The following is a 15,280-nucleotide window of genomic DNA, read 5'->3' as shown; positions in this document are numbered from 1 at the left end:
GGAGCAGCTGGGGTTAGGTGTCTTGCTCATGGACACCTCGACACTTGGTCAGGTGGAACCGGGGATCGAACCACCAACCTTCCGGTTTGTAGACAACCTAAATGAACCACTGAGCCACTGCCGCCCAAATGTACACTGTTAGACATTTCTGTAATTTGTACAGTTATTTACTATATATCACCCAGTATAATACTGTAAATTCTCTTTACAGTAAATAACTGTAATTCCCGTTGCATCATGGGTATTTTATATGACGTCAAACACCAAATACAGTGATTTCCTGTATTTTTAAAAACTAAAGTTTAATACTGTATTTACCACAACGGCCTATTTGGCACAATTGGGATCGACAGGATTTGCTTTAGATTTATATTGGGAACCATCAGTGCAGCGTTGAAAGTTTCACCCGAGGAGAGAGCTCACGGTTCCAGAGAACATATGAGCTGTGTCCGGACACCCTGCGAAGATTTTTTCATCCCCCGTGAGAACGGCAAACAAGCAAGGTAAGTGTGATTTGTAACGTACTATCCGCGGTTGTCTGCACCCCAATTTTAGCTTGTCAGCATTGGTGCTAAAAACTGAGGTAAATCTAACGTTTTATGAATTTATTGAATTAGATTAGGAACCGGTGCAGCGTTGTAAGTTTTGCCCGAGGAGAGAGCTCACAGTCCGGACAACATACTTTACATAACGTTAGGTTATCATTTGCTTAAACTTTGCTGCTAAAAACTGAGGCAAACCTAACGTTTTATTTAAAAAAAATGAGTTTATTGAATTAGATTAGGAACCAGTGCAGCCAGCGTCGTGTGTAACGTTACTGCCCGAGGAGAGAGCTCACGGCCCGGACAACATACTTTACATAACGTTAGGTTATCATTTGCTTCAGCTTTGGTACTAAAACTGAGGTAACGTAAACCTAACGTTTTATTTTTAAAAAGACTTAACGTTAGTGAGTTTATTGAATTAACTTTACCAATACAATGAAGATTTTGTTTATCGAGCATATTAAGCGTACATTAGGACGACGTTAGTTAGTAAATTAACGTTGGCCACTAGTTGCAAAAATAATGTCGTTAACAAACAAAGTTTACATTTGGATTGACATTATTTATTTTACATTTTAGATAAGAAAACCAGGAGCCTGCCTGTGCTGTGCGACACTGGAACTCACACAGACACTGGAACTCATACAACTGTAAGTAACGTTAGTCCTCTTTGTTTCTCCACATATTACTGATAATTCAAAGTTTTTCTTGTATGTTTAGTCGGGTCTGTTTAACAGAATCACAAAATTATTTAGTTTTTCCACCTCTTTTTAGCTGTAACTAGCCATGTACCATGTTTTTTTTTCCATAAATTATATTATACTAAAATAATCCAAAACTGTGTTTGTCCAGGACTGACAGATTATAATTGTATTTTCTGGAATTGAAGCAGTCCTGGACAATTTTTGGATGATTTTGGCAGATGAAATATAATTTATGAAAAAAACATGGCAAAACTTAAGAATAATGTTGCTCAAGTGCAAACCTGAATACATTTCTGAACACAAAAGAAGATGAAGAATGTTTGTAACCTAACAGATTGAGGCACCATTCACTTCTATAGTAATTTTTTCCTACCATGGAAGTGAATGGTGCCTCAAAATTGTCTATTTACAAATATTCTTTAAAAGGTTTAGAACAACAGGGCGAGAAAATGACAGAATGTACTTTCTTTTTTTTTTTTTGGTGAACTATCCGTTTAATGACGGACCATTATTCTAAAGTGTTACCAAAAACATTTAAAGCAAAGGCACTAAGGGTGATGAAATTTAAAATATCTTTATTCTCTTAATTTTCTCTTGCTTTAAGTTTTTTTCGTGAGGAAAAACCCAGAGGAGGGAACAAGATGCACCACCAAAACCGGAGTGAGTCGGAAGACCGGGGAAGTTGTGAACAGGAAGACAACTGTAATCAACAACAGAGTGTCATCCTTCCTTCGCCACCTAATGGAGTTTGAATGGAAAAACTTGGACTAGGTGAGACACTTTTTTAATAGGATGTGTAATGTACACAGACACTTACGCTGCATTCACACAGGGCGTCATGCCGGTTAGAAATTTTGTCTGACCTGACAGTGACAGTGACGTATGGCATCAAAGCACCTCGAGAGCAATTCGAGAGCAGCCGCTAATACAGCCGGTGCAGTTTCTCCAGAGCGACTGCACGGACTTTGATGATGACACAGCTGTTCCCCGATTGGCCAGATTCTCCGCATGACAGCGATCACGTGTTTCGTGTTTATTCTAAAACCTTCAGTTCCTCTAATGCGCACAAATCTCTTTTTTATAACAGTTAAATCTCTTTTCATGTAGTTGCGATGTTATATTGTCATGTTTATCAAAATAAAACAGATGAAAAACGTAGACCCCCACTTCATTGATAGTTTAGGCTTGTATGTTAACTTTATTCTTGTACAAACACACGCTGTATTAAGTAGTGCATAAAGTATTACATGACAAAAAATGTCTCTGAAACATCTGCGCATTGACAAATATTGCATTTATTTCACTTCAGCTAATAAAGTGTGCAAACACAGTGCAAGCATCACTGCGGGAAGCAGAAAGTGTCAGTCTTCACGTCTCCGTTTGCAGCTCCTCCCCGCCTGCACGCGGCTACTCTCGCCGATTGGTTGCATCCGGCCACAGCTGATGTCCAACACACCTTTCAACTTCTGCCGCTTGCAACGTGAGTGAAGCGACGCGACGGAACCCACAATTCAGTTCAGCAACGCATGACGTCAACCATTCAAAGTAAATGAGAAGCGTCCCGTGTGAATGCAGCATTAAGTTTGAGGATACCTTACTAAAGCTAATGCAGTATACATGTAATCCATCCTGCAATAAAAGGTTACATTGTTGTTTTGATTAAATAGTTTGTGAAATCATGTTGAGGTGATTCAGTAATATTACTTTTTTGGAGCATGTAGTTTGTGCTGCTGCTACTATTATGTACTAATAGTTTTCTTTAGTTTTTTACTCAATATCAATTTTGTTAAGCTAATAACAGAGACACCTCTCTAATATGCAATCAGGTTCAGCATCACTACAAAGTACATTCTTCAAAATATTCATAACATTGAATCACCAGCTAAAACAAAAACTGAACATTTCATTTCACATCTTCATGAAGGCATTGCAGGACTGGATTAGACTAGACAGCATACGTGTAGCTAGGTGTACCTCAAAGTGTTAACTGTCTATAAAATAGTATTTTACCATTATGATGAATTGTAATGGGATTATTATTTTTTATTAAATTCCAACAGTGTAAAATGTTTGTGTATACTCAAATTGTATGACTAACTTCATATCATTCTTATCTAGAGGGACTTCTTGCCATAATGGAGCAGAATCCTGGTTCCTGTTTGAAATCATCCAATGTGGAAGATGGCACAGATCGGTACAGACATGAAACTTGTGTTTGTGTTGTGTTGTGATAACTTGTTTCAGAATTAATTTGCTCTTTGTTTATATTTTATTCATGTAAATGTGTATTTTGCACCAAAGTTACAGTATTCTTCAACCAACTATTTACAGTATTCTACCAACTATTTTCTGCAGAGTTTTTAAAATTGTAGCTCAAACAATAGTGTGTGGCGCTAGCTAGGTCATGGGTTCAATTCCCAGGGAAAGCAAGAACTGACAAAATGTAAAATGTGTATCTTGAATGCAATGCAAGTCGTCTGCCAAATGCATACATGTAAATGTAAATAAAATGTAAAATAAGTGCTATTGAATGCACTCTGATTACTTTTATACATGATTTTCTGAAAATAAGATTTGATTCGAGGATGTTTTAAAGTGAACTTTTTCCACACATTTACATGTTTAAGTTAAAGCACTTAAAATGTTTTAAATAAAGAATTTTATATTTCATAATAATTGTCTGTTTGGATTACTTCTGTAGGATAGATTAATGTAAGAATTAATGTAATTCAGTAAGTATTAATTATTGAATAGGATTAGGGTTAATGCACTGTTAACCAAGGTTTACAGTAACAGTACTGTATTACAAAATTACAGTAACATGTAGTTACTGTAAACTGAAATGCGGTTATTGTACTGTAAATCTCAAATACAGTAACTTACTGGCAACAGTGTTGCCAGTAAGTTACTGTAAAATCTCTTATAAATGTCTAACAGTGTAGTGAAGTTAAAGTAAAAGTATCCCTAAAAAATAATACTTCATTAAAGTACAGATACTCAAAAAGTGTACTTAAGTACAGTACTCAAGTAAATGTACTTTGTTACTGTCCACCTCTGGCGCCTTCATTGTGACACAGAAGACACTTGACCATGCTTTTGACGCCTTGGGATTGAGAATGGATTGAACCTGAACACGTCTTTCTCGAGTGTTTACATTTTACTTAAGACATAACCTACAATGTTTGCTAGGATGCTCACCAAGACAGGCATGTTGACATCATTTGTGTGTGATTTGTCCGTTCAAGCGCAAGACTTGAAAGAGAACTCAATATTTGTGCACTATCTGCAACACACAAATCTCGATTACATCCCTAGTTAAAATGTTCCAAATGTTTTGAAACTTCTGTCAAATATATACCACCTTGGATTTTGTAATGGAGGTCAAAATGTTCTTGAGAAAACTAATATAATTGGCCAACTCATCTTGAACTGATGTGTTTGAAATAAAAAGTGTAGCCCTAAAACTGAACTCAGACAGAGTAAAAAAAAAAAGGTTATCTGTCTTGTGTTACTCCTTTTCACAGTAGTGCCAGAGACGGTATTCCTCATAGATTATTAATTCAGAATTTAGTAACAGATAATGAGGATTCTGGGCATGTTTAAGAGCACAGAGCCCTCTTATTTTTTTTATAGTATCTTGACATAGCCTCATACCTACAAACAATATACCCAGCAAGCACCTGAGCATGTCACACAGAAAAGGAGGAATGGGCACTTGGTGCTTTCTGCAGTGACAACTCAGAGTAGTTTTAATAGGCTGATAAAATGCTGACTTGAGCACACAAAGAAACTGCGGTGGTTTCGCAGTGCAAAGCTGACTGATGGAAGCTGGTCTCGGCCACAGGTTTTATCATCTGATATGTTTCGTCGCCATATTTATACATTTCTGAGAGATAATGAGGAACAGACTGAACCTACCTTGGCCCTTTTTCCTGTTTTCTCGAAACTCATACAAATGTTGGGTTTTGTCATTGAAAGTTAAAGTAAACACTGGTGACTTTTACACTTTGCAGGATGTAATTGTATTTATTCAGGCGCTATGTTTAGTGTTCTAATTGAAGTTTTATTTAAAGTGTCACTCATTTTCTCTCCTGACCATGATTCTTTGAAACCTACGTGAGGAAATAAACACCAGAGAGCTTTCTTCTGTAACGATAAATGGATCTAGCTGCTAATTAAGCTGTTTTCAAACAATTTGATATCCCCAAGAGAGACTGTCAACTATACATATCACATTCAGCCATTTGCAATACCTCCAGGACATCAGCATAGCTGTCAGTTTACTTCCAGTATAATAACTATAATCACGCCATGTGATGTTATTGTTGAGATCCAATCTTGCATTCTTTCTGTCTCTTTCCACCATCCATTTGACAAGGGCCAAATTGATGGCTAGACGACTGGGTCAGAGCATCTCCAAAACTGCAGCTCTTGTGTGGTGTTCCCGGTCTGCAGTGGCCAGTGTCTATCAAAAGTGGTCCAAGGATGGAATAGTGGTGAACCGGCGAGAGGGTCATGGGCAGGGTCACAGGGTTTCCTGCTTAAAATAGGACAGGATAGTTTTTTGTTATTTACTCTAAAACATTTGATGATATATAATGTAATGTTCTTGAAAATACTTCTTTACTTACCCGTGAAGGTGACTCATATTTTTGTGTGGGTGATTAACTGGATGGAAATTTGTGAAAAATGCACTTTTCATTTGAGAAAATATGGAGCCATGTAACCTGTACACATGTGCTGCAACAGGACACAAAATGGACCCCTGTGGGTCATGTGGCCACTTTTTTGCACTTTCATTGATTAGTATTTGAGTTCTTCTTCCCTAAGATGGGTTTGACCAATAAATTGGTGTTTCATTTTATTTAAAATAAACTAAAATAGACTGTTCCCTGAAGGCAACACCGTACCATAGATGGTTAATGTGTGTCGCTTACCTGGGGAACGAATGGCACCAAGATGCACTATGGGAAGAAGGCAAGCCAGTGGAGGCAGTGTGATAGGGGAGAGCGGGCACAACCTAACGCAGGGTTAGTTGTAACACACATAGTTTAACACTTTCCACACATGCCAGGATGACGAAACTTACTGTATTTACTAGTTGCCATATCAACATTATATAGAGAAAAAATTGTCACAATGAAAAAATCTTAGGAAGATATCACTGAACATTTATTTAACCATAGCAAAAGTACATTTCTTGCGTTAATTTTTCATCTCTGTTTTTTGTATTTGTTTAAAATAAGACAAATCTGATATTATTTTAATCTTATATCTGTTATTTAACAGTTGAGAGAGTTCCCTTTCGTTCAGTCACTACGACGTAACGTTAGTGTCTAACGAATGGGGGTTTCGCTTAGAAGCCTATCAACTTCGAGTTTTGAGAAAACGCCCAATGGCGTGCCAATGCCATGGGGCATGCGGAATTTGCATACGTAGCTCCGCCTCACTGCGTGAGTATATAAGGAAGTACGAGGCAATATCGCATTATGTTTCTGCTTTCGGAGCCAAGAGTACCTACCTCTTCACTCCTACAGCCTTCTGAGACTCTGTCAGCTTCTTCGAGACGAGCAGCTTTCCAGTCGGTGTTGGTGTGACGGCGCGTTCCAGTGATCGCATACTTCCTGCCTGCTGATCTGTGCAGTGGTCTGCATCCAGCTGGTGTGTGTTTCCCTGGGCGCTTCGGCATCGACTGTGAAGTTTCCTCTCACAAAAGAGCTTGCACGTGACGCGTCCTTTTCAGGATGTTTCGTCCGTGCACTTCTGGGTGCGGTAGATCGCTTTTTTCTTTCGACGGGCACGAGCGCTGTGTGACGTGTTTGGGCTTTCAGCACGCTCAGGCAGCGCTCGTGGATGACTCATGTTCTCTCTGCGGGAACTTGGCCATCTCAGTGCTACGATCGAGACTCCGTGAATTCCGTGCTGATGCTGGAACCAGAGTCCCCTCTGTCCCCCCCCAATCTGCGGTCTCCTCTGCAGGCGGCACTTTGGCTGGTGACCAGGGTGATCTGAGGGTGACGGTGTGGAATAAAGCTCCGACGCTAGTTCCTCGGCCCACACCCCCCTCTCAGGCACTTGACCCGGCCCGCGCTCAGGCGTCTACATCGGGGCCGGCTCCTGCTGTCCCGACTGTGGCGTTTGGCGCGGCGGAGGAGGAAGTGATGTCTATCGCCGCATCACAAGGTGGGCTGGAGTCATCTGAGGATGAGGATTCGGCTATGCTGCCACCTTCGGGTGTCCCAGCATTGCCCGAGTCGGACCCAGAGTTGACAGCCATGCTCTCTCGGGCCGCCGCAGCGCTTGGACTGGAGTGGAACCCTCCGCCTCAGCCCGAGCGTTCGCGGTTGGATGATTGGTTTTTGGGGGCGGCGCGTTCGGACACCCGTCCGGCCGCTCCTCCAATACCTTTCTTCCCCGAGGTGCATGAAGAGGTCGCGCGTTCCTGGAAGGCCCCGTTGTCTTCCCGTGAACGTTTGGCGGCCTCTTCCGCCTTCACCTCTCTCGATGGAGCCGCGGCTCATGGGTACACTGGGGTCCCCCCAGTCGAACGTTCTGTTGCGATGCAACTGTGTCCACAGAGCGCTTCGTCCTGGCGTGGTGACCCAAAGCACCCCTCCAAGGCCTGTAGGTTTTCGTCATCTCTGGTGGCGAAGTCCTATAGAGCTGCGGGGCAGGCCGCCGCTTCTTTGCATACCATGGCAACTCTTCAGGCTTACCAAACCAAGTTGCTGTGCGATATGCACGAGAGAGGGGCTGATCCAGGGCTCAGCAATGAGTTGCGTGCCGCCACCGACCTCGCTCTCCGGGCGACGAAGGTGACCGCGCGCTCCCTGGGTCAGGTGATGTCCACAAATGTGGTCCAGGAGAGACACTTATGGCTCACCCTGTCTGATATGCGCGACGCCGAGCGAACACGTTTCCTCGACGCCCCCATATCACAGGATGGGCTATTCGGCGGAGCGGTCGAGAGCTTCGCCCAACAGTTCTCGGCCGCTCAGAAGCAGACTGAGGCAATAAAATACATCCTGCCCCGGCGGTCAGCTGCTGCCTCCACCCCACCGCCCGCGCAGGTGCCTCAGCCTGCTCGCCGCCGAGGACGTCCTCCCGCGGCTTCCTCCGCCTCTGCGCCACCCAAGCAGCAGCCTCCACCCGGGCCGCGCAGAGGCAGCCGCAGGAAGGCGTCCCAGTCCGCTCCAGCCCCGCAGCCCGCGAAGAAACGCCAGGCTAAGCGGCGCTCCTGATGCGGACGGCTCAGGGATGGGCAGTTCTTTCCAGGAGACGGCGGCAGGGCCGCTCCTTCCCCCGGTGGAGGGCCGGGGGAGAATCTTTTGTTCAGCTGCTGGCCCCCGGGTCAGCAGCACCCTAATGTGGTTAAAGAAAGAACTGACAAACCCATCCCTGAGCCCCCAGAGATCGGTGACGGCAGTGCGCGCCACCCTCGGGTCACGCCACTCTCGTCCCTCTCTGTCGCCAGCCCCCTGGCAGAGCAGACCCCCGTGGAACGCGAGTCCTTCCCTGGTCTCCTCTGTCAGGGCGCAGCCGTTAACCGTGCTCCGACCCGGGGACGCCCAACAGCCTCCCCTGTCCGCGCCGGTAACGCTGCCTCGCTGCCCCACCCGGGGTACGCCTACTGTCCGTATGACCCCGTTGGTGCAGTCTCTGGAAGCCTGGCTTCAGCTTCCGGGGCTGTCCCGCTGGGTTGCCCGGACCGTCAGGCTCGGCTACGCGATTCAGTTCGCACAGGCTCCTCCCCGTTACAGGGGAGTCCGCTATACCGTGACCGGGGCCCATGCCCCCGTCATGCGTGCGGAGATTGCCACTCTACTGGCGAAGGGTGCGATCGAGCCTGTCCCTCCAGCCGAAATGAGGTCGGGGTTCTACAGCCCCTACTTCATTGTACCCAAGAAAACCGGTGGGTTACGGCCAATCCTGGACCTTCGCATCTTGAACCGATCCCTTCACCGGCTTCCGTTCAGGATGTTGACTGCGAAACGCCTTTTCGAATGCGTTCGTCCGGACGATTGGTTTGCAGCGATCGACCTGAAGGACGCCTACTTCCATGTCTCCATCCTTCCTCGACACAGACCGTTCCTACGGTTTGCTTTCGAGGGGCGGGCATACCAGTACGCAGTTCTCCCATTCGGGTTATCTCTGTCCCCTCGCGTCTTCACGAAGATCGCCGAGGCAGCCCTTGCGCCCCTTTGGCAGCACGGGGTCCGCATCCTGAACTACCTCGACGACTGGCTCATACTAGGCCACTCTCGAGAGCAGGTTTGCGGACACAGAGATCTGGTTCTCCACCACTTAACCCGTCTGGGCCTTCGGGTCAACTGGGAGAAGAGCAAACTCTGCCCAGTGCAGAGGATCTCTTTTCTCGGTATGGAGATCGACTCGGTCGCCATGTACGCGCAGCTTTCGAGCGAGCGCGCGCAGTCTCTGCTGACTTGCCTCCGACAAATCGAGAGCAAGAATGCGGTTCCACTGAAACTTTTTCAGAGGCTCCTGGGGCATATGGCATCTGCAGCCGCGGTAACGCCGCTCGGATTGCTTCATATGAGACCGCTTCAGCACTGGCTTCGCGATCGAGTCCCGAGATGGGCATGGCAGTCTGGCACGCTCCGGATCCAAGTGACTCGGGCCTGCTTACAGACACTCACCCCGTGGTCGAACCTCAGCTTTCTACGGGCCGGTGTGCCCTTAGAACGAGTTTCCAGGCATGTTGTCGTATCGACGGATGCCTCTGCCACGGGCTGGGGTGCCATGTGCAATGGACAAGCAGCCGCGGGCTCCTGGACAGGACCCCAGCGCCTCCTGCATGTCAATTGCCTCGAGTTGCTGGCAGTACGGTTCGCCCTGCACCGCTTCCGGGCGTTGCTGAAGGGTCAACATGTGCTCGTCCGGACAGACAACACGGCCGTAGTAGCGTACATCAACCACCAGGGCGGTCTACGCTCCCGCCGCATGTCTCAACTCGCCCGCCATCTCGTCTTATGGAGTCAGAAGCGCCTGAGGTCCCTTCGTGCTGTCCATATTCCGGGAGTCCTGAACCACGCAGCCGACGAGCTCTCGCGGTTTCAGCCTCTCCCGGGAGAATGGAGACTCCATCCCCGGACGGTTCAGCTGATTTGGGAACAGTTCGGCGACGCACAGGTAGACCTGTTTGCCTCCCACGACTCTTCCCACTGCAGCCTGTATTATTCCCTGACCGAGGGCAAGCTCGGCACGGATGCACTGGCGCACAGCTGGCCGCGGGGCCTACGCAAATATGCGTTTCCCCCAGTGAGCCTACTCGCACAGCTTCTGTGCAAGATCAGGGAGGACAAGGAGCAGGTCCTTTTGGTCGCCCCGTACTGGCACGGCCGGATCTGGTTCCCCGAACTCATTCTCCTTGCGACAGCCCCTCCCTGGCCTATTCCTCTGAGACCGGACCTCCTTACTCAGAGACGGGGCACCCATTGGCACCCGCGTCCCGACCTTTGGAACCTCCACGTGTGGCTCCTAGACGGGACCCGGCAGGTTTGAGTGGCCTACCACCTACGGTGGTCGCCACCATCACTTCCGCTAGGGCAGAGTCCACTCGGCATGCCTATGCGTTGAAGTGGAACCTCTTCGTCACCTGGTGCTCTTCCCGCCAAGAAGACCCCTGGAAATGTCCGATCGGGTCCGTGCTTGAGTTTCTCCAAGAGGGGCTGGAGCGAAGGCTGTCTCCCTCCACCCTCAAGGTATATGTGGCCGCAATATCTGCCCACCACGATCTCTTGGAGAACAAAAAGGTAAGTCAGCACGACCTGGTCATCAGGTTCCTGAGGGGAGCTAGGAGACTGAATCCTCCTCGCTCTCCTCTCGTACCCTCTTGGGACCTCGCAGTAGTACTAACTGCTCTGCAGAGACCTCCCTTTGAGCCTTTGCGGTCGGTCGATATTAAGTTTCTGTCTATGAAGACGGCTCTGCTGACCGCATTGGCCTCAGTCAAGAGGGTCGGGGACCTGCAGGCATTTTCGGTTGACGAAGCGTGCCTGGAGTTCGGGCCGGCTAACTCTCACGTGATCCTGAGACCCCGGCCTGGATATGTGCCCAAGGTTCCCACCACTCCGTTCAAGGACCAGGTGGTGAACCTGCAAGCGCTGCCTTTGGAGGAGGCAGACCCAGCCTTGGCATTGCTCTGTCCAGTACGCGCTCTCCGCGCCTACGTAGACATGACGCAGTGTTTCAGGACCTCAGACCAGCTCTTTGTCTGTTATGGTGGAGAGCGGAAGGGAAGTGCTCTCTCAAAGCAAAGGCTGTCTCACTGGATAGTGGACACCATTGCTTTGGCTTACCAGCAGCAAGGCCGACCATGTCCCCTTGGTGTGAGGGCACACTCCACCCGGAGTGTGGCTTCCTCTTGGGCTCTAGCGCATGGCGCCTCGCTAGCAGACATCTGCAGAGCTGCAGGCTGGGCGACACCCAACACATTCGCCAGATTCTACAATCTCCGAGTGGAGCCAGTGTCCGACTATGTACTCGCCCCCCCGAGGGGCCGGTGATGGGCCAGGCTCAGGTGTCTTCGCTTGCTCGCCACTCCACTCCACGGACTGGATACGTGCGATATTTTCCTCAGGTGAGCTCCCCGAGAGCCCTGAGCTCCTCCAGCACTGTCGACGCCGACATCAGTTCAGTCTGCCCTCTCGAGCCCAGACCCTCATGTCCGGCCAGGTGCCCCATGTGCATGGTTCCCTCCGGCGACCCCCACATGTGTATTTCACCGTAAGTCTCCGCAGTGAGCGGGTTTCTTCCCTTGGCGTGTCCCCGCCACCCCTAGGGTTAAAAATCCACCTTCGGCTGGTACCCTAGAGATCTTCCATATGCAGCCCTCTCCGGGTCATATGTGTCTCTTAAGTCCTCCCCACGGGTAGGCATCTTGGCATTCCCTCACTGGGATATGCTTCCCAGTGTACCTTGGTAATCCTGTGTTAAGTGGGAGTCCTTCGTCCGTACTAGTCTTACGACAGGGAACTCACACTTATGCAGGGCGCTGGAAGACGGCTGAGTGGCGGGATTATATTGGGACCCCCATTCGTTAGTCACTAACGTTACGTCGTAGTGACTGAACGAAAGGGAACGTCTCGGTTACGGATGTAACCCTCGTTCCCTGAGGAGGGAACGGAGACGTAACGTCCCCTTGCCACATCAGCTGTGTTGCCTGGAACGCAGGAGTTCAGTCTTGGCTCCTCAAGCAGGTTACATAATGCGATATTGCCTCGTACTTCCTTATATACTCACGCAGTGAGGCGGAGCTACGTATGCAAATTCCGCATGCCCCATGGCATTGGCACGCCATTGGGCGTTTTCTCAAAACTCGAAGTTGATAGGCTTCTAAGCGAAACCCCCATTCGTTAGTCACTAACGTTACGTCTCCGTTCCCTCCTCAGGGAACGAGGGTTACATCCGTAACCGAGACGTTCTTTGATGCTGATCTAACCAGCAGAAGACACGAGCCAGGTTTAAATCCGAGTTGTTTTTGAGGTGTGTTTGCTGTCAAACTAAAAAAAAATAGTTTATTTTTAATGATTAAATACCATTATTTTTATTCGAAAAAGTTAATAATTGTATTTTATTGACAAAATATTTATTTTTTGTTAATTATATCAGATAACATTTTAAGCTGTCATTTGGTCATGTTACAATGTGCCCCTCACATGTTACAATGTACCCCACCTACGGGGCATGCTGTCACATTTCACTTCCATTCTTTCGGGGTAAATCAAGAAAAAAGTATACTCTCTATTAATGAAACAAAACCACATAATTGTACTAGACATGTGTGAAATTAATGTGGGGAAAAAAAATAATATTCTGAGCCCCAAGTTGATTTACACAAATTGAGAAAGTCAAAAAGCGTTAGGTTGTGCCCCGCTCTCTCTCCTACACAATATTAGGAAGGTGATCATAATGTTATGATATATATATATATATATATATATATATATATATATATATATATATATATATATATATAGTATAACAGTATAGAATATATAACAGTTTAGTAACAGTAATAGTAACTAGTAATAACAGTAATATATTTAATAATGTATAAGTATTTACCGTCTTACTTTTGATCAATTTAATGTTTTCTCAAATAAAAATTCAAATATTGACCTTAAAATGTTGAAAAAATAAAAACAGATAAAAAAATACATTTACATTAAGTATGCTTTTTACTGTAATGTTGTATTTTATGTAAAACCTTCTCTAATTATAAATTAAACTTTGCATGTCCTTTTTTTTTTAGATAAATTGTAAGTAAATATTAAACATGCAACATGTTATAGCCTACTGATAAATGGTATTACTATGGATAAGTGTGTAAACAAACACCGGATTAAAGTCCAGCACATGCCACTGTTATCTGTTCACCTAATAGATTATGATTTGTGACAGAAGGCAGTGCCCTTTCAGCAATGTGATTGTAAAGAGTGTTGACATGTTCTGCCATTCGCTTTTAGAGCTTTAGTGCGTTACTGCATTCCTCCAGCTTTCAGGCATCCGACAGGAGCCGCTCATTAGGGGGCTTGCCTGACTACTGTCAGCCCGGGAGTCTCTCCCGTGTAGTGGAGCAGCCATCACACCATCACACCCTCCCACCTCTGTCCCCTCATTCCTATCTTTCCTATCTGCACCAGGCTTGTTAAACAGAGCCCCACATTAGTCCGGCTTCTCCCTCCGTAGAGGCTCGCAGGCCTGTCAGCCCCGAGGTTTAGTTAATCACTCAGTGAGATCAGCCCTACGCTCGGGCCCCGGACGCTAATAGAGCGACGAGTGAGACTCAAACACAACATGAGGGCCTCGTTAGCACAGCAGGTATTTAAGGAAACACTCCGTTTCAAATGAAAGGATAATTTGTCTTCGTGCAGAACCACAGGGCCCATTTTGAGGGATGGCTGTGCGTTGTCAGCACTAGTGGCATTGGGAGGCTGTAGGCTGGCACCGTTGACACCATCAATTTGACGTTTAATAAATATTTCCGCAGAACAGCTGTATATTTTATCCCCAAATACACAAGTCATTTTGTAGCGTTGAGGGATTTTTGCTGACTGCTTTTTTCCCCTTTTTTTAGATAGAGACTCAATAGGGATAAAATATTATTTCTCTCTGCAGTCCAGTGCTGGTCCAAATAATAGTGCTAGCCGATAAAGGTCAAAGCAATTCCAACAGGTCCTCATAACTAGCCTATGTTTTTTGAAGTAGTTTACGGCAAAGTCCGTGACATCAATAGGCTTCTGAAGAGCAGTTTTTGAAGCCTCAAAGTCGGTCGCCCGTTGCCATCTTGGCAGCGCGTCACTCCCGGATAACAGAAAATGGGAAAAAGAGGCAGGACGTGCCTCTTTAAGAACTTTAAGGCTTTATATAATGTAAACGAATGAGTTAAAAAAAAAATCACCCCTCACAGTTGTCATGAAGGGCAAAACCACAATTTGTAACAGGCTGTAAACATGTTTTTTTTTTTTTTTCTGCTGTAAATTTGGGCATTTTTACATGGGGCTCAAAGAGATTCTGCTCCTTTCTGGAGCCTGTCTCTAGCGGCCAGTTGATGAATTGCAGCTTAAGTCACTTCCATATTGGCTTCAAGAGAACCTGTGGGAGGTTGCCGCTTGGTTTACGCACACATGCACACACACACACACACGCACGCACGCACACACGCACGCACGCACGCACGCACGCACGCACGCACACACACACACACACACACACACACACACACACACACACACACACACACACACACACACACACACACACACACACACACACACACACATTCAGTTGCTTCAATTCAATTATGCACAATTCAATATGTATAATCATATGAGTCAGTTCTTAAATTCTTCAACCAAACTGTCAAAACACAATTTGAAAATAAATAGAATAGTTGAGTTAGTATTTTAAATGAATTTCATTTAAATAATATATACATATTAATAATAATAATATCAAAAGTCATTTATAGGGGCCATTTTACCTCTTTGAATTAATTTAGCAGAAGTT

General features: G+C 46.2%; 1 long non-coding RNA gene across 1 annotated transcript; it reads left to right on the top strand.

Annotated features, from left to right (window-relative positions):
- The first annotated feature begins 274 nt into the window (after positions 1–274).
- Positions 275–3,919, top strand: LOC307140526. Its single transcript, XR_013818254.1, has 4 exons — positions 275–1,195; positions 1,854–2,020; positions 2,559–2,794; positions 3,368–3,919. It is a non-coding gene; the product is annotated as an uncharacterized lncRNA (long non-coding RNA).
- Positions 3,920–15,280: the final 11,361 nt, after the last annotated feature.

The sequence above is a fragment of the Gobio gobio genome, assembly GCF_949357685.1.
Source record: "Gobio gobio genome assembly, chromosome: 17".
Classification (NCBI taxonomy): Eukaryota; Metazoa; Chordata; class Actinopteri; order Cypriniformes; family Gobionidae; genus Gobio; species Gobio gobio.
This window is presented reverse-complemented; position numbering and strand designations above follow the sequence as displayed.